We start from the raw sequence: 19,843 nt of genomic DNA, 5'->3' as shown, positions 1-19,843 counted from the left end.
AAATAATTAAGGCATGATTAACGAAGAAGAATATTGAATCTTTTAACTTTGAACTTACAATTAAAGTCCTTTGTTTGAAATTCAAACTACAGATAATGAAATCTGATTTAATTGCCTCACCTTTTGTTGCCTCACTTTTTAAATTTTCAAGCTAATTTTTTATTTTTTTAATTTTTATAATTTAAAAAAATAAAAACCTAAAAAATGGTAACCCAACTGACCCAGCCAACCAATCATTCTTGGGTTGACCTTGGATTAGGTGAAATCGAACTGACAAAGAGGTTGATTCAGTCGTCGAACCAACTAGTTTGGTTGGTTTTTTATTTCATATATTTTACAAAATACTATAAGAGCATGATTTATTGAAAGAATATTAATGAGACACTCTTAAAATAATTTAATATTTAAAAGAACTTGAATGGATGAGATACTTATTAAAACAATATACTTGTTAATGATTAATGTTTAATTGTTTAAAGTTTTTATTAGACATTAAATTCTTTCAATTGTGCTTCGATAATATTCTCCCTAATTTATAAGAGCCACAAAAAAAAAAACTATCAAGAACACTTTTAATTTGTTAATTGAGTATTTAGATTTTTTTAAAAAAATATTATTTATATTTTTAATTAATTTTAACATATAACAAAAATATTTAAATATATTTTCATAAAATTATAGTTTTAATTTCTAAAATTTACTGTAGAGATCATCCAAACATAAACAAATCCCCCAAAATACACACTCCGTGTGTGTGGAGAACATAGACGAAAAGTATAGAATGACAGTGTGGATATTTTATGACGTCCGCCGTCAAACCAGACAAAGGTTTTTAAAAACAATATTTAAAAAAGAGCTTTTTAAAAAAAATCCAGAAGGGATAAACATATTTTATGTGTATATCTTGTATTGTGCTTGCGTTGTAGAGGAAAATAAAAAGAAAAAAATGAGAAAAGAAAAAAAATGAAAAGAAAAAAAAAATATAATTTTTTGTTATTATATTTGGTTGAGCGAGAAAATTGAGAGGGGAGGAAAGTTATCAATTTTATATAAATAATAATAAATTGATTGTTTATAAAAAATATTTATATAATAAAATTTAATATTTTACCATATTATATATAAATAATTTTTATTATATATTATAGAATAAACAAAAACATAATTAAAAATTATTTTATCTAATATTGACAAAAAATTTATCCAATTTAAAATTTTTTTTATTAAATTATTTAATATGTAATAATTTAAAATTTGAAACAATATAAGGTACTTAATTAAAAACTAACATGAAACTTAGAATTTGCATTTGTTTAATTAGTCAAAAAATTAAATATACTATTTGTTTAATAAAAAATTATAATCAAATTGTAACTACACTATAAATATCATGATAAAAATAAATGAAAGTAAGAGACGACAATAAAAGAATTGATGGGTAAACTTGAAAATGAAACTTTCTTTCAAAAATTTTCCCATATTTAGAAAAAGAAATTAGAAATAAAAACATATGGGTCTCATGCATTATTTTCATTTCACTTTTTTCTCACCTCCATTTTTCTCTTCATATCCAAATAGAAAAAAATGTTATTTTCTCTTATGTTTCTCTTTCCCTCAAGATGGAGCTAGAGGGGAGCTGAGATGCTGGATTGATTAAAAAAATTTATTTTTGGCTTTATAAAAAATAATTTTTCGGAGTTCAGTAACACTTAACTATTCATAAAAATTTTAAATCCTCTAACTTAAACAAGGAATGCATGCCAGATTATTCATTTTTATCTATTCACTTAAGGTGACTTAATTAAAACCTGTAAGATTTTAATTATAAGCATGTACTTTTAATTATAAGTTTTCTCCTGGAAAATTTCAAATTAAATTACACAAAATTCTTTACAGTTTTTTTTATTACTCACATGTATTATATTATATTTAAGACAAGTTGGATATTAAATAAAGAAACCCCTTCCAATAAAAATTCTTTGTAGTTTTGAGTTATGGCTTTATACTTGTTTTAGTCTTTAAAACTCAATGAAGAATCTTCATAAACGTTGAAAAATTGTGCAGACATTAGGCAACACGGCGCCGACAATTAGTCTACATCTTAACAAAGTTTGAGACGTCAATAAATATTCCTTCTAAGATTTATTCCCATGGAAAGAATTCTTTCATATTTTGAATAATGTACATATAATTCTGATAAATTTTAACCTTGAATATTTTGTCAGTGAAGTGACAAATTAGTCGATAGTAGGAGAATTATTTAAAATTTAATATTTTCAAAAATATATATTTTAAAATTTTAAAACAAGTCAAATTTTTTATATATTCATTCTCCTAACTTTACATAAAATTTTAATTTTATTCATTAATTTCATAAAATATTTTTTTACTCCTCTAACTTTAGTGCCATTCATCTTATATGATAATTTTTTTGTTTTGATTATTGTTATTAAAAAAAATCAATATGCTAATATTTTGACAATATTTTGTCAGAATTTAAAAATTTATTGTTGGCATTTTTAACTAATGAAATTAATAATGTTAGAAATATAAACGAGTTATTTTTCACATGATAATGTATGAACACGAGTATGAAATGAGTTATTGAAAAGAAAAAAAAGTAGATATAGTGATTGGATTAAAGTTTTTATATAGAAATTAAATTTTAAATTTAAATATAAATATATAGTAAACAACATGGTAAAATAACTAAGAGAGTGAAAAGATACCAGTAAGATCAAACATGATTGATTGACGGGCAATTAGATCCTTCAAGCACGTTTTGTTGGTACACGAGTTTTAAAGGAATAAACCTTTTATTCTCGAGCTTCAAATAGTTGACCCTTTCAAGTTTAAATTATTATTTTCTATCCTAAATTAATAGTCTAACCTTAATCATTTTAGGATTTAAAAGAGCTAGCTACTCTACCGTATAATAATAGTAGGCTGGGCCCAATCATATGACCCCGCCCACATTCAGACACCGGACACTGCAAATATTCAGAGACAAAGCGTGTTGCAGAAATTCAATGCCTTGCTCTCGTGGGCAGTGTACGATGTTACTTGATTTGATTGGACTTCATTCGCAACTTGCAAGAAAACTGCCAAAAGGCATTAAGGCGTTATACTGTCTTCATTTGTTACCAAAAAAAAAACATATATATATATATATATATTGTTCCCAAAAAAAGTATTATATTTTGAATTTTCATTTTATTCCTCAATAAATGTGACGCGATCGTGTTAAGTGAAATTTAAGAAAAGGTCAACGGGTAAAATAAATTTTAAATTTTTACTCAAAAAATATTATAAATTCTGAACCGTTAAAATATATAAAATAAATTTAAAATTTTTAAATTTGTAGTAAATTAAATCTTATCGTTATCTTTTTTTAATGTTGTTATTATTCACTATGAGTCTTAGTTAATATTGCTTACTTCTTTGCTATGTAAGAGATGTTGTGAAATTGAACCCATAAGGTATGTGTTATGTCAAATGGTTGGGAATTCGATCATTAAAAAGGTATGCGGATGGTGTATGGCATGTCTAAGTGAATGGGCTCAAGAGAATTCCACTCTCCACCCCATGGGAGACACTTGGGGGTTTATCCTAAACAAAAAGGGAAGGCAAACATTGAAGTAAATGATACAAGATTTATCCTAAACAAAAAGGGAAGGCAAACATTGAAGTAAATGATACAAGATCTTTCATGCTTTTATGGATAGCATTGAAGTTATCAACTTGACTCTTAAAGGAAGTGACGTGAATTATATTCATTAAAATAGTATTGAAGAAGCCTATCCTGTCTACTGTGGGAATTGAAGTATTAATTGTTTTGAATTTTTGTTACAAGGAAGTTAAGATGTATGTAGATACTATTGTTAGGCGCGCTCACAATTTGGATAATATTTTATGTTTCTTTGATTAACTCTTACCTTTTTTTGCATGAGGTGGGAAATGATGAGAGAAGAATTGAGCAATCTTTTTTTGCACTAGGAGAAACAACCATGACAATCTAGAACAAAAATACAACAATAAAGGAAATAGTTGATCGAAGAAATATAAGATATTATCCAAATTGTGAGCATGCCTGTCAATAGTATCTACATACATGCTAGCTTCCTTGTAACAAAAATTCAAAATAATTAATACTTCAATTCCCATGGTAGAAAGAGTTAGCTTCTTCAATATTGTTTTAATAAGTATAATTCACATCACTTCTTTTGAGAATCAAGTTGATAGCTTCAACATTATCTATAAAAGCATGAAAGTTCTTGTATCATTTACTCCAATGTTTGCCCTCCCCTTTTGTTAAGGGTAAACCTCCAAGCGTCCCTGATAAGACCAGAGAGTAAGACCTTTTTGAACCCATTTGCTAGGTGGAAGTATGTGGTAATATACCATCATCATACCTTCCCAATGATCGAATTCCTAAGTGCTCAGCATAATATGCATCTCTTGGGTTCTATCCTACAACCTCTCCTACAAAAGCAAAGTAGTTGGCAATATTGATACTGCTAAGCTGAGCCCACTTCTTTGCTTTTATAGGAGAGGTTGTAGGATTAAACCTCAAGGGTGCATGTTATGCCAAGCCCTTGGGAATTCAATCGTTTGAAGACTTCGAGATAACTGTACTACCAACATGCTTTGTCTTGAGTAAATTGAGCTTGAGAGGATCCTGCTCTTTACCCCATCAAGGGAACCCGGGAGTAAACTCTGAAAAGAGGGAGGGCAAACATCTAACATGCATCCAGACATAAATAAAACCTCAATAGTTTCCATAAATGCACCAACAATAAGAATTTCAAAAGCAAAAAAAAGTCAAGCTTATGTTCAAAGAAATGACTTTTAAGGCCACCAATGGGTATAGAGTTTGGTAAAAAGGAGAGGTGAAACTAATATTTAAATCCATGTTAAAAGAGGTATTTACATTTAAAATTCAACTACACATTGAACACAAGTGTCTTTAGTAAAAGAATATGTCACGAGTCCCATGTCAAGAAACCTCACAAGTGGTGTGACGTTTATAAGTTCAAGAGGTTTTCCCACCCAATAGACTAGTTTTTTGGGATGGACTCTTCCTTTAGACTTGTGCTCAACACGTTGGTGCTTTTATTAAGAGGCCGGTGTCACGAAAAAGGCTACCCACAGAGGGTTTTAACTGGTAGAAGGCCAAGTGAACCATCGTGGAGTGGAGTTGCCGAGAACGTCGGCTCTCAACAGGGTGGTATTGTCACGAGTTCCACATCAGATAACCTCACAAGTGATATGGGGTTAATAAGTTTAAGGAGCTATCCCACCTAATAAGTTAATCTTTTAAAATGGGCTCTCCCTTTGAGCTTGTGTTCATTACAAAATATATGTGAATAATAAACAAAAAGGACATTCAAGGCTTCCATGCACAATGCATCCATTATGAAACTTTGTTTGAAGCTCTTTACCAGAAGTGATCTTCTTTGGATCCAGTGCCTAAATAAAGGACGTATGCTTTTGTGAGCTGTGAAGTGGACCCCATCCCTACTGTGTTGCAAGGAGAAGAACAAACGCTCACACTTGGAATAGCATTGACGGTGGGGGAAAAAGGAATATCATCACCAGAACTTGGGACTTAATTTTCATTAAAGGTTTCAGTAGAAGAATTAGAAATGGCTGTTTAATGCACTGATGGTACTTGAGTTCCCTTCAGGTACACATCTTGGTTGCCTTTGCTATTGGATGTTGGTTGGCTGACTAACGCTATGAATATTGAGCACAACCAAAAACCCTCAGAGGAACTCATTACATGGTATGCAAAAAATGCCTTTACAAAAATACACATAATAAAATATATAATATAATTAGTATATGATAGGCATTAATGAAAATGAAAATGAGAGCTTAACTTATAGCAGATGATCTTGACACGGTAGATACTTACCATATCATTAGATATTACATAATTAATTTTCTCGACATACATACTTAAAATGTGCCACCCTATTAATGGTTCATGAATATTTCACCTTTCTATCAGGACAGTAGGTTAGGTTTTCTATGCACTAATCATTTTATTTTTATATAAATTTAACTTATATTAAAAAATATGGATCATGTGATATTTTCTTATATTGATCCCATGATATTTAAAAGGAGTTAATATGTAATTTAAACCCTAAATTATAGGTTTAGATGTGATTCGAACATTAAATTTTTAAAAAGTACATTTTAAATCATAAATAATTAAATTTAGAGCAATTTTGCCTCCATCATAAAGTTTGAATAAATGTTCATCAAATTGGGATTTAACATGCGATTTTTACTGAATGAGGGAAGAAGAGAGAGGGAGAGTGAAATTTGGTAAAAATCTCACATTGGGCCTCAATTTTTATAAAACAAATGAATGTTTGTTGAAATTTAATAATGGGGGCAAAATTATCCTAACTTTAATTGTTTAAGGTTCAAAATATATCCTTTAAAAGTGTATAATTAAAATCATCCTTAGATATATAGTTTAAGGTTTATATCACATATTAACCCTATTTAAAATATTAACATATATTTATGACATGATTAATGTCAAGAGGAATAAAGAACCTTGATTATTTAATTCTCTTAACTAAAGAAATTAATTTAAAAGATTCTTAATTTTTATCCTAGTTGTATTATGATACCCTAAATAGGAGTATTTAATGTATCGTTTAAAATGACAGACAAATGTTTGATTAGAAAAAAAATAGAAAAATTACATATAAATCTTGTGGAGCAAGTATATTCACCAATAAATTTCAGAAAATTTGAAAACCACAACCAAGTCTCTTAATACATGAATGTAATTTGAAATTAGATTGCAAAGATAATAATATCCCTATTATATATATATATATATATATATTATATCAATTAAATAATTAATTTATAAGTATTTCATTAGCAATTTAAAACTATAATTTTAATTTTTTACAACTATAATTTTACATATTTAATAATTAAATAATCATGTATTACTAACAAGTTTAACAATTACTTTATCAGCAATTTACAACTATAATTTCAATCTTTTATAACTGTAACTTTATATATTCAATAATTAAACTATATTGAATATGTAAAGTTACAGTTATAAAAAGTTTGAAATTATAGTTGTAAATTATTAATAAAATAATTATAAATAATTTGATTGATATAATGTATATATGTTTAATAAAAACATCTTTATTTTTATCTAAATTTTAAATTACAATTAGGTCTTGAGATACCTAATTATAGGTTTTAAATTTCGTGAGATTTATTTACAAATAAGTCAATTTTACAGAGTCTATATGTTATTTTTCAAAAAAAATGATAGACAAAAACCTTCTGATACTTCAAAGTTTTTATCATTAGATGACAATAATAATTTGGACTCAATGTAAGACAAATTCTTCTCGCATGAATGTTAATCAAAATTAAAGTATAAGATTGGTTGCCTAATTGCATTAAAAAGATTAAACTCTTTAATCCCTCCATGCATCTATTACAAATTAACTCCCCAATGGATTGCACTCACAACTCGCTTGACTATTTTGCCCCCTCTAATTTGCGTTCCCTCAGCTATGCTTAAAGGTAATAACATGACATTGTGAGGTCAAAATTGGAATACAAAAAGGATAATCGTGCCCTCGTAGCCCGTGACACTTCGGTTATGTTTGGTACATAGCATTAGGAGGGTGGGATTGGGATTGGTATTAGGCAATCCCATCTTTTCATGTTTGGTATGTGGTAATAGGAAATTTAATCCCAATCCTAATCCCTTCAAAGTGGGATTACTCAATAGCACCCACCTCTTTAGTATTAGAAAATCAATCCTGAGATTAATTATTTTTTGGCCAAAATGCCGCCCACCCCATCCCTCTCTCGTCTCTCCCTTTACCCTCTAACCTCCACCCTACCTTACAGCCACACACAAGCACAATGTCGACAGTAGCCACACATAAGCACAATGTCGACGGCAACACACACAGGCACAACGCTAACGACAGCCACACACAGACATAATGGTGATTGAATGACGTCTCTTAGTTCCCATCTCACTTTGTCGATCTCCATCACTTCGTCGATCTACATCACCAATGAATAAGTGGCCTTCATCCATCAAAAACCAGAAACCCATTTGCGTCGCTGGTCACTGGTAAGTAGATCTTTATCACTCCGTTGATCTACATGAAAACCAGAAAAGGAATAGCAAGAAGAAAAAGAAGAAGAAGAAGAAGAAGAAGAAGAAGAAGACTGAGCGTGGCAGAGAGAGCATAGGGAATGGCCTTGTGCCCTGCTGTGCTCTTTGGAGGAGATGCAGAGAAATTGTAGATGTGACGTTGTGCTCTCTGGGGGGCGTGCTCTCTGTGGAAGAAGGGGAGTAAGTGCAGACGCGCCGTCGTGCTCTTTGGGGAGGAGGGTAATGCGTTAGATAGGTTACAACTTTTTCTTTTTATTATTTTAAGGATATTATAGTCTTTTTATGATTTATATTTAATTGTAAAATAAAATATAAGTAAGTATTTCTTATAAATATTACTCCATATCAAACATAATTTTAAAACCTCATCCCCAATCTTAGGGTCCGTTTGGTTTTCCTCCGTTTTACGTTCAGAAAGCAAAATTTCACTTTCAAAAAGTTGAAAGTTGTTTGGGTAGAATATTTAGTAGAAAAACACATCCTGAAAGTACATTCAAACAGTAGCTGAAAGTGGATTTCTGAAACGTAACTATTTGAAGCTTTTGAAAAGTGGATTTGAAAAGTAGGATGTTATTTGACCATACTACCCTAAGTTTAATATCTTATTTTTTTATTTAAAAAATAGTTAATTCATTAAAAATATAATTATTATTTTAATAATAATAATTAGGTATCAATTTTTTTAGTATTATAAATTGAGTAATTAATCATGTTAATTTTTAGCATTAATGTATAATAAAAATTACAAATCTTTATTACATCTTTTAAAATTACAAATTAAAAAATACAAATAATTAGAGATCAAATTTTTAGCATTATAGATCAAAATTTATGTTATTTATAATCTTTATTACATTTTTTAAATATTTTGAATATATTACATTTGTATAATAAAAGTTATAAATCATTATAAATCAATGTCCTTTTTGGTAATTGTACATTCAAAAGCACATCTCACTATCACAAACCAAACAACTTTCAATGTATCAAACTGACTTTTGAAAAAATATATCCAAACACAAATTTCGTTACAACAACTGACTTTCATTAAACTGACTTTCACCAAATGAACTTTTTGCAAACTGAAAACCAAACGCACACTTTTAAAGTGTGCGTTTGGTTTTCAGTTTGCAAAAAGTTCATTTGGTGAAAGTCAGTTTAATGAAAGTCAGTTGTTGTAACGAAATTTGTGTTTGGATATATTTTTTCAAAAGTCAGTTTGATACATTGAAAGTTGTTTGGTTTGTGATAGTGAGATGTGCTTTTGAATGTACAATTACCAAAAAGGACATTGATTTATAATGATTTATAACTTTTATTATACAAATGTAATATATTCAAAATATTTAAAAAATGTAATAAAGATTATAAATAACATAAATTTTGATCTATAATGCTAAAAATTTGATCTCTAATTATTTGTATTTTTTAATTTGTAATTTTAAAAGATGTAATAAAGATTTGTAATTTTTATTATACATTAATGCTAAAAATTAACATGATTAATTACTCAATTTATAATACTAAAAAAATTGATACCTAATTATTATTATTAAAATAATAATTATATTTTTAATGAATTAACTATTTTTTAAATAAAAAAATAAGATATTAAACTTAGGGTAGTATGGTCAAATAACATCCTACTTTTCAAATCCACTTTTCAAAAGCTTCAAATAGTTACGTTTCAGAAATCCACTTTCAGCTACTGTTTGAATGTACTTTCAGGATGTGCTTTTCTGTTAAATATTTTACACAAACAACTTTTAACTTTTTGAAAGTAAAATTTTACTTTCTAAATATGAAACGGAGGAAAACCAAATGGATCCTTAGTCTCAATTCCAATTTCAGTTTCAGTCCCAATCTTTTTAAATTGCAGCTGTGTACCATACAGGGCCTTCCTGTCCCCAGCAGCTCGTTTCTCTCTCACACTTTCTCAAGATAGTATCAACAGTGCATTTCGTCTCTTCTCTCTGTCTGTCAGGCTTCGAAGTTTCTCACGCGTTGTGTCCAGCTTTTCCTTCTAATCTTAAAAACATCGTGTTTTTCGAAAGTTCTTAGGTTTGGCGGGGTTGGCGATCAAAACACACGTCAAATTCAGCTCCATAGTTAGCTCTCGTACGCATTTATCAAGTTGAAGAATGTGAATTCGTAGAAAATCCCCAATTTTGGACCATGCTTTAAAGTTCGAATTCCGGCGGTTATTTTGCTTTAGATTTGTTTTATTGGGTTGCGCGATGATGTTTCCAGAATTTATTGGCATCTGGATTCAACCGTAAGTCGAAATGAATTGGTAGATTAAGTCGGTGGATTGTTTCCAATTCATTTCACACCTGAAGAAGTTTCTTTTTGTGCTTTAGCTACTTCGAACGCAATATAAGCTACTTGGCGATTTAAGTTGTGGGGTCCTAGGTTTCAATCGAGGTTATCTTAGTATGGGTTTTGGACGTATGCACCTGGATCGGAAGCGTTTTGATAAATTTATGCTGCTTCCCATTGTCGCTTGTAATTTACTCGCAAAGGTACGGGTTGGAGTTATAAATCATGGCATTTCCCAAATGTAGGGCATGAAGTTTTAAATTTTAGTTCGATGGTGGCGCTGAGTCTTATAAATATTATTATTATTATTATGTTATAATTTCTCTCGGATAGATAATAATCGAAGGTTTTAACTCTATATAATTATGCTTCATGTCGATATCTAGTCCAGTATTTCATTAACTAATTTGTAGGGGTTTCCATATTTTCATATACGGCATGGGGCCTACGACGATATCTTCGTCTAACTACGACTTTCTCGTCTGCAAATTTTCTTGAAAGTATATTTGGGTTTACATGGACTGTGGACTTTAATCTCAAAATAAAAAAATGATATTTCGAAATTAAAATGTCATGTTGTTCCATTTATTCTCTGCTTTGACATTTGGGCTAGGTTATTAAATACTTGAAACAGGACTCACCATGGAGTAGAGTCTGACTTGTTAATTTTCTTGAGATTTTTTATTTCGGATACAATGTACTGTTAAGGTACAATTTATTTCTTTTCTCTGCATAGTAGGAGCATTTGAGTTGCACACTTGGGATGCATGGTTTTTGATATTTCACAGTGGATCTTCGGTCCATACAGTGTGGCCCATTCTGGGACTGATCTCGGAGTACCTTCTTTGGCAGTTAAAGCATATCTAGTTTGATTTATATTGCATACAGTATGCCCCATGTCTGGGACTGATCTCAGATTTAAAGCCAGAGGTTATATACCCAAAAGCCAACCCTTTCTTTAATGAAGGGTTGTTCCTTGGCTACTGTGATCCTTGGGATTTTTTAACCTGCTCATCTTTGCTTTTGCTGAAAATGACTTAAAACATTGTCACTGGTGCCTGCTAGCTATCACAACTGCTTGTGTTTTGATGCTGGGGGCAGTATGCTGGTGATAGTTGGGGGAAATGCAAAGGTATCATGCTGGCAGCTGCACTAGTGCAGTTAATAACAGTTCAATAGGCGGGCCTTCGGCTAGGGACTCTGGAAGATCTGGATCATCTTCTCTGCCAGCTAACTACTCGATCAATTCAAGGTAAGTGACCTTCCTTCTTTGTCTCTTTAAGATCTTATTGCCAACTTTTTTTCTCCTAGTGATTATAATATTATTTAATTCATTTTGCAACTTATGATTTTTCCCTTGTTCTTGGCCTATCAGAATATTTCATTTTGTTGTTTTTTTTTATCTACTGTGCTTGTTAGCGGCTTAAGAATTCTCTGTCAGTTTACCAAATTATCTACTTTTAATGATATGCTTGGGTGGTCAGAATTGAAAATAAAGAGGAAATTTCTGTCTGCAGTAGCATCTAGCAACTATCCATGTTTTAAGTCCTGATAGCTGAAAATTTTCAAATATATTTATTCAATCATGTTTGTGCTGCATTATCTAGTTTAAACGAGCAAAACCTTTTCCAGTTGATCTTTAATCCTTCAAACTTCTATTTTCCGTTGGAGTTTTTATGCACTAAATTGTACAAACTAAATATTTGTCATCCTGGACTTGATTGGTGAAGAAAATGTTCGAGGGCCTGTACAAGATATTTTAGAAGATGAATCTATTGTGTATTTCTATTTGATTTAGAGCATGATGTACCATATTAATTACTTTTCAAAACAGCTTGCTGAATTGTTTCTATATTGAGCTCCTTCAATTTCACAACTGGTTCTGCACGACCTCTTGAATGCTAGCACGTGCCTTTGATAACATGGAGTCAGAAGAATTAAACTTGTCACCAACTTGTTTTTATATGGTTAGGTTTAATATGGCCAGCTTTTTTCATTTTAAACTTTTACATTGCGCTGTTCTATTTAAAGAGGCTAAAGGTCCAGTTATACTGCTCGATCTTCCCTCATTGTTTTTTTTTTTTGGAGGAATCTATGAGCCAGGTGTACGGTTCCTTAAGGAGGCTTGGAAGTCTCAGGAGCTATGAAAAACATCTGCTTATTGATGGGGTTAAAAGTACTGTTGCCAGCTCCTCTGGTAAAGGCGGGGTGGGCAAGTCTACTACTTTACCGAATTTAGCTATTCACTCACAAGTGTGTGCAAACTCAGGGTTGGTTTGCTCGATGCTGATGTATACGGCCCGAATATTCCCACCATGATGAGCATTAATGAAAAGCCAGAAGTGATCCCAGAAAAGAAAATGATTCCTGTTGAAAACTATGGTATAAAGTGTATGTCAATGGGTTTCCTTGTGGAGAAAGATGCGCCAATTGTATGGAGAGGTCCCATGGTAGCAAATGCTCTTGAGAAAATGACACGGGGAGTTGACTGGGGAAACCTTGATATTCTGCTGGTGGATATGCCTCCCAGGACCGGTGATGCCCAGATAGCTATCTATCAGAATCTGCAATTATCCGGTGCAGTGATTGTTTCAACTCCTCAACATGTTGTATTAATGGATGCTAGGAGAGGAGTAAATATGTTCAATAAAGTTCATGTTCCTCTTCTGAGAATTGTTGAGAACATAAGCTGCTTTAAGTGTCCGCATTGTGGTGAACATTCATGCATATTTGGAAAAGGAGGGGCTTCTATGACAGCGGCTGCAATGGGATTAGAATTGTTGGGAGAGATTCCCTTGGAGATGCAGATCAGAGAAGCTTGTGTTGAAGGGGACCCCGTAGTGTTATCCGCCCCTGATTCTGCAGCATCCAAAACATATGGTGATGTTGCTCGAAATGTTGTTCAGAAGCTCAAGGAACAACCAGCTCAACCTGAAATTTTAGTATGAGGGGCCGCCCTTGCACTTTGCTGGTATGTGAGCTTTTTGTTTAGATTGTATAGCAGGGATATTAAAAGATATGGATGGTTGGTGCCGTCAACACTGTGTTGTATGACTGGATATGCTCTTTCATGAAGCCACCAAATAAGGTCCAGTTATACTGTATTCAAACGCCAACTTAAGCATATCTATCTTGTTTTATTATCATTTTCGCACATCATCAAACTTTAATCCATTTTTAGGATGACAAATCAGAGCTCCATGTTTACTTAAAATATGGAGTCGAGCCTATTTATGTACATTCTTTTGTTGTTGATAGCTCCGATTGGATTCTTCCTTTTTTCAATGCTCTCTAGGTCTAACATGTGGTATTCGTATGGTATCGCAGAATAATAAAATTGTATTAGAAATAATTCTTAGACATGTAGATGCCGGTGGTGCAATCAAGTATCCTCTCGAGTATGCATGAGTTGTCTTTGTTGTTAGAGACTGGTTGACTGAATAATGCTTAGAATGACTAACACAATCAAGCTCACCTCAATAAAACTCATTCCAAGATATGGCAAAAAAAAAAAAATTCCAGAAGAATACATCTAATAAAATATATAATATAATTAATAGACGATGAGGCTTTTTTTGTGGGGGTGGGGGGGGGGGGGAGGATTAAATCTAGAGACAGCAATTGCGCATCTATTAGTTTTACATGCTTGTGAACACTTTTTGCTACAATATGCACCACTCACATCTACATGTCCAAGGACTATTTAGTTAAAGTGTTATTCTTATTTTTCAACTGGGTACAAAAGCTTAAAAATCATCGCATCCTTAATTTAAGTTTAATTTTATCCCTTAACTTTATAATTTTGCATCTTTCGTGCCCGTGATGTTAATTATTCATTAGTTGGTCCACGTGAATTTTTAAAATATTTTTAATAATAAAATATAATAGTGGGTATATTATTTTATTTTATTTTTTGATGTTAAGGGTTTAAAATGCCTTTTAATTAAGTAGAAATGATCAAAGTCACCCTTAAAGTGAAAAAAAGGTTATTTATATCCTTTAATAGCCAAGATTTTTGATTTTACTGTCTTATAATCTATTCTGGCAATTTTCACTATCAGTGGAACTCATATTTAAACTTTTTAATTTTTTTTCTCAGGTCCCATCATTTTTTAATATTTTTTATAATTTTAATAAACATTCCTCTCTCTTCTCACTCTCTTCCTATTCTCCTTCCCTTCTCTCTCCCCCCGCTCTTCATTCCCTCTCTCGTTCACTTGTTCTTGGATTGAAGCAAGTGGAGTAGCGATGGCAGAGCACCTGGCATATTGATTGTAAGGTCTCCTTTACTATTCTCCTCATAATTTCAAATTTAAGGTAATCAAGGGATTAACCCCAAATAAGAATACCAAGTTTGCAACATTTACCTAAATTAGGATTCCAAGTTTTCAAAATTAAAACACTTCAATATATCTTCACCATTCAAAAATCAGAGCTATAAATGTATGCGAAAGCATGAGATTTTTCACAAGCTAGAGCATTTGTATAGTAGTTGAAAACAAGAAAACAGTGCAGAAAAACATATGTATGCAGCGACACATTTGTGTTTATGTCATGCGTCGCGGTGCATTACATATGTTGACAGCTTTGCTACTGTCATTTGACAACAGCAGGGGCGAACTTTCAATGTGCTCCATTTCTCCATCCGACGTCTACTTGAGGCGATCTAGGTGTCTACAGAAAGCTTTCTCCTAACTTTAACTAATAGTATTAATTCTATAATCAAATTATTTCTCAGTCAAAAATTAAACACCCATTTTACAATGCACTCCTTCTAACAAACTAAACACATATTGGGTGTCTTAATTTCATACTAAGTTCCAAGAGCCTCAAATACACTATAAATCGCGCTCAATAGGCTAATACGAACCTATATAGTACACCACATCACAAACTTAACACCTTCAACACATTTTCAATACTCAACCCCTTTAATCACAAAAATAGAAGGGGGAGCCTCAATGTCATAATCATTATAATAAATCAATATCAATCACATTTTTACCTATTACTTATTTGTACTAGTATTTTGACCCTTCCTAAATTTCACAATTTACACATATACTTAGCCTGGGACCTAAAATACACATTTTAACATTAATCAACATATAATGCAAGTAAGTACACAAGTAAACTCTTAGTTGGCATTATCATCAATAATTATACACATATAATACTCTAAATAAAAGAGGCCTACAATTTTATGATTGAAATCCTAAGTCTCAGTATGTTTCCCTCAATCATGACCTAATGAGTTAGCTTCTATAATTATTGAAAAAAAAGGGTGAATGCAAGTACTCAATAACCAAAATATTTCTAATTTATGCTAATATATGTCAATCAACTTAGATGCAAGTGACAATATGATTTCAGACACATGTCAATTTATCATGTTCAGGCACATATTAGCATTTTACGTCATTAGGAGCATATAGTCATGAAATGACAACACAAATAGTTCATTTTCACATTGTTACGCAACTAATCACATGTTTTCATCATGGGGGACACAATACAGATAATTATGTGTCTTTTTTATCACAATATGCATGATACACGTCCCTTATATCCTTCTTATGCCTTTGACATGAAATCATGTGCTATAACACAATGAGGCCATTTATGAAATAATATTATCCCAGCTACTCACGCATGAGAGAATACCTGGCCAAGATTGTCTAACTCACTTGTGAGTTACGGTTTCCCTCAAATCTCACACTGTAGGATGTCAGTCTCTTTAAACTAGCTTCCTCATCGAACAAGTGAAAAAACTAGTTAGGTTCAAGTCCCTTATAGAATAAATGGGGCAGTCCTTCGTTGAACAAGTGGGAAGATAAGTATAAACAAATTCAGAAAAACCATCGAGCTCTGATGAAAGCCTTACCACGTGGATTTTAAACTCACTACTTCACTTTTTAGGTGAACTTCCTCCTCACATGATCATGCAATGCACAAATATCAACATTCATGGCATGTATATATCTCACACATTAAACATGCCTATTCACTTCATTGTTTTCCACACTTTCTCATTTCATACTCAATCATGATCACATATAATCATTGAACTCCATTAACACACAATCATTGTACTCCACATAAACCATATTATGGAACTCTACTTTCATCATTTCATAAAATTTCACATGCATCATGCCATGGAAATTTACAAAATCATAGTAATTGATGTTCAAGTAATTTATGTCACACATGCATGTCAAATGATTTTACACACTTCAATTATAACATATAAATTAATAAATCAATTAACACATAGAAGTACAAGAAAGACTTTTCCTTAATTATCCAAAACCTTTAAAAGATCAAAAGTTTACCCCTCAATTATCACTCCTAAAGCTTTCACAAACCTTGAATGATGCCAAATATGCTTACTCTATATTTAACCACAATATTAATCATTAATATCCCTTTTGAATAATTTCACTATCTATCTCTACACTTCAATACTCTTAAAATTTAATCTCTTCGCATACAAAGGTACCCATTGGATTTATTTTCCTCCTCTAACTTCTATTAACTTCATTCAACTTTCAATTAGCCATTAATGGCTTTACATTACACCAACCACCTCATTACTGGTGAAATTTCATGTATTTGAGGCTCTTAACTACCAGAAATATATATAACCATAAATGCTAGGTTTGAATAACCTAAATAATTTTTATTAACTCTATTTAAATCAATGAATTCAAATCCATGGCATTTATAGACCGAAAATCATCTCTCTTAACCAAACCTTAACTTCTCAATTCAAGAAAATGCAAGAAGAGGAGAGGGAAAGAGATTAGGAGTCTTACCTTCAAGTTTTTGAAGCTTTAAAATGCTTTTAAGGCATCCAAATCTCAAGTCCTAGCAAAGTTCCTTGCATTTTTGTTGTTTTCTCTTCCTCTTTCTCTATTTTTGAACTTTGATGCGCTCTTATTTTTGTAGATTCATGACTTGTGTGCTGCGACATGCCATGCTTGGCAGCGACATGTGGCATAGAGTCATTCCACTTTGTTTTCCTTAATTTTTAACATCTGGATGACTCGACTTTGCTCTGGGCCTAATCCTAAGGCTAAAATCACTACCTGTAACACCCGTTAGCTCTTTGTAACTATACACAATATTAATTTACTTAATTAAGTTTATTTATTCAACTAATTAAGGGTTAAATCCTCTAGGATGTTACACTGATTGCAATCTTCTTATCATCATGAATGGTCAAGCTGAAGAGTGCATTAAAAGCAAGTTCTTACAATGGTTCGTGGAGTTCTGGCACCATTTAGCACTGGCAGATTTAAAAGCAAGGTTAGGAATTATGATAGAATAATTAGGCTTAGAGCCATCAAAGAGTCATGGTGTGAATTTTAAATTTTTACAAGCTTAAATAGAGACTTGCTTAGAGATATGGCCCAAGCCTTGAGGAGACCTACTAAAAATATAAAAAAAAATGCAAGACACAATAAAAATATAAAAAAAAAACTAAGCGCAAGCCCCACTAAAGGTAAAATTTGACGAAATAGATGATAGAGTGATGGAATAAAAAATCTTAATAGTTGAAAGATATAAATGACATGTTCTTAACTTTAGGGGTGATCCTGACCCTTTTTATTTAGCCGAGAGGCATTTTAGACCCTTAACCCTATAAAAAACGATGAAACTCATAAAAATATTAAAAAATTCAAATATGGATCCTACTAACAGTGAAATTTGATTGAATATACGGCATGATGATAGAATCAAAAATCTTAACAATTGAGAAATGTAAATGACCTTTTCTTATTTTTAGGGGGTGATATTGACCCTTTCTACCTAATCGAAGGGTATTTTAGACCCTTAACCCTTTTTAAATTTGAGGGACTAACATGCTAATTTAAGAAAATATAAATATAAATGGCCAAAATGATAAGAATTAAACTTTTGAAACCAAATTGATAAATGAGATAAATTTGAGGGACAAAAAATATTCATTATTCCTTAAAATTTAATTAAAAGATCCTTAGATTTTAATGTTATTTTTGCCAACATTATATTTTAATATTGATATATAATACCTCTAAATTTGATTCAAAACTTTGTATTTTTGGTAAACTTACGGGCAAACCCAAAAAAAAAAACTTCACGCTACTTATTAATGTGATAAACAAGGGTATTTGAAATGTCATTTGAAATGATAGACAAAAACCTTTTGATATTTCTATGTTTTTATTATTAGATGACAATAAGATTTTGGACTAAGAATGTTATACGAATTCTTCTCAGCCTGGATTTCATACAACATTGTTATGAATATTAAAAGAAGAGCGGATGGCCATCTTTCGCACCTTTTCATTTTCTTTTTTTTTCATAAAACTCCTACCATTATGAGAATTAATTACTCTATATTTACCTTTATCATTTGTGTAATCTTTGATATGTAATACCATGCTCATAAATAGAGCATGATATTTATATTAAAAGATACAATAATCTATAAGAAATTTTCTCATTCTCTTATCTCTACTTCTCCTCCCAATATCTTTATTTTGCAGTAGCTTGATTTTATAACACTTTATTAGCACATGAGCTTTGATAACCTAAAGGTTCTATAGTAAGGTTTCTCATTTTAAGGTAATTTTTATGTTTATATGTGATTTAATTTATTTTCTAATCATTTTATCCTTTCAATCTTGAATATAATCTAACTCTTATCGTATTTTTATTATATCATCTATATGTTGAATCTTTCAAAATTTGAGTTTGTGGCTCTTGACATTATTAAAAAAAAATTATCTATCTTGGGTACTACATGCAAAAATCCATCTAAATGATAATGGTCTTGGAGATATAATCAAAGATGGCAATCAAGCATCCAGTCAAAATAAGGCTAAGGTAATTTTTTTTTCGTCACCATTTACATGAAGGATTGAAAATTGAGTATCTAACTATAAAAGACCCTCTTATTCTTTGGAACAGTTTAAAAGAAATGTACGACTATCAAAAAATTTTAATTATTCAAAAAGCTTATTATAATTGGATGGATTTACGTTTGCAAGATTTTAAATCTGTGAGTAAATATAGCTCTATGATTTTTAGAATAAGTTTTCAATTGAAATTATGTAGAGAAAAAGCCACTGATAATGATATGTTAAAAAAATATTTCTACATTTTATGCATCTAATGTGCTCTTACAGCAACAATATCAAGAAAAAAGTTTCAAAAAATATTCTAAACTAATTTATTATCTTCTCGTGGTTGAACAAAATAACGAGCTTTTGATAAAAAATTATAAATCTTGTCCAACTGATTCTACCTCATTCCTAAAAGTGAATGCAAATAAAATAAAATTGT

General features: G+C 31.1%; 1 pseudogene; it reads left to right on the top strand.

Annotated features, from left to right (window-relative positions):
• Positions 1–10,095: 10,095 nt before the first annotated feature.
• Positions 10,096–13,767, top strand: LOC129291080 (iron-sulfur protein required for NADH dehydrogenase, mitochondrial-like; annotated as a pseudogene).
• The last annotated feature ends 6,076 nt before the right edge of the window (positions 13,768–19,843 follow it).

This window comes from Prosopis cineraria, unplaced genomic scaffold (assembly GCF_029017545.1).
Source record: "Prosopis cineraria cultivar Desert tree isolate PC_DT_omini unplaced genomic scaffold, ASM2901754v1 PC13, whole genome shotgun sequence".
Taxonomy (NCBI): Eukaryota; Viridiplantae; Streptophyta; class Magnoliopsida; order Fabales; family Fabaceae; genus Prosopis; species Prosopis cineraria.
The sequence above is the reverse complement of the archived record's forward strand: the minus strand, read 5'-3'. Positions and strand labels throughout refer to the sequence as shown.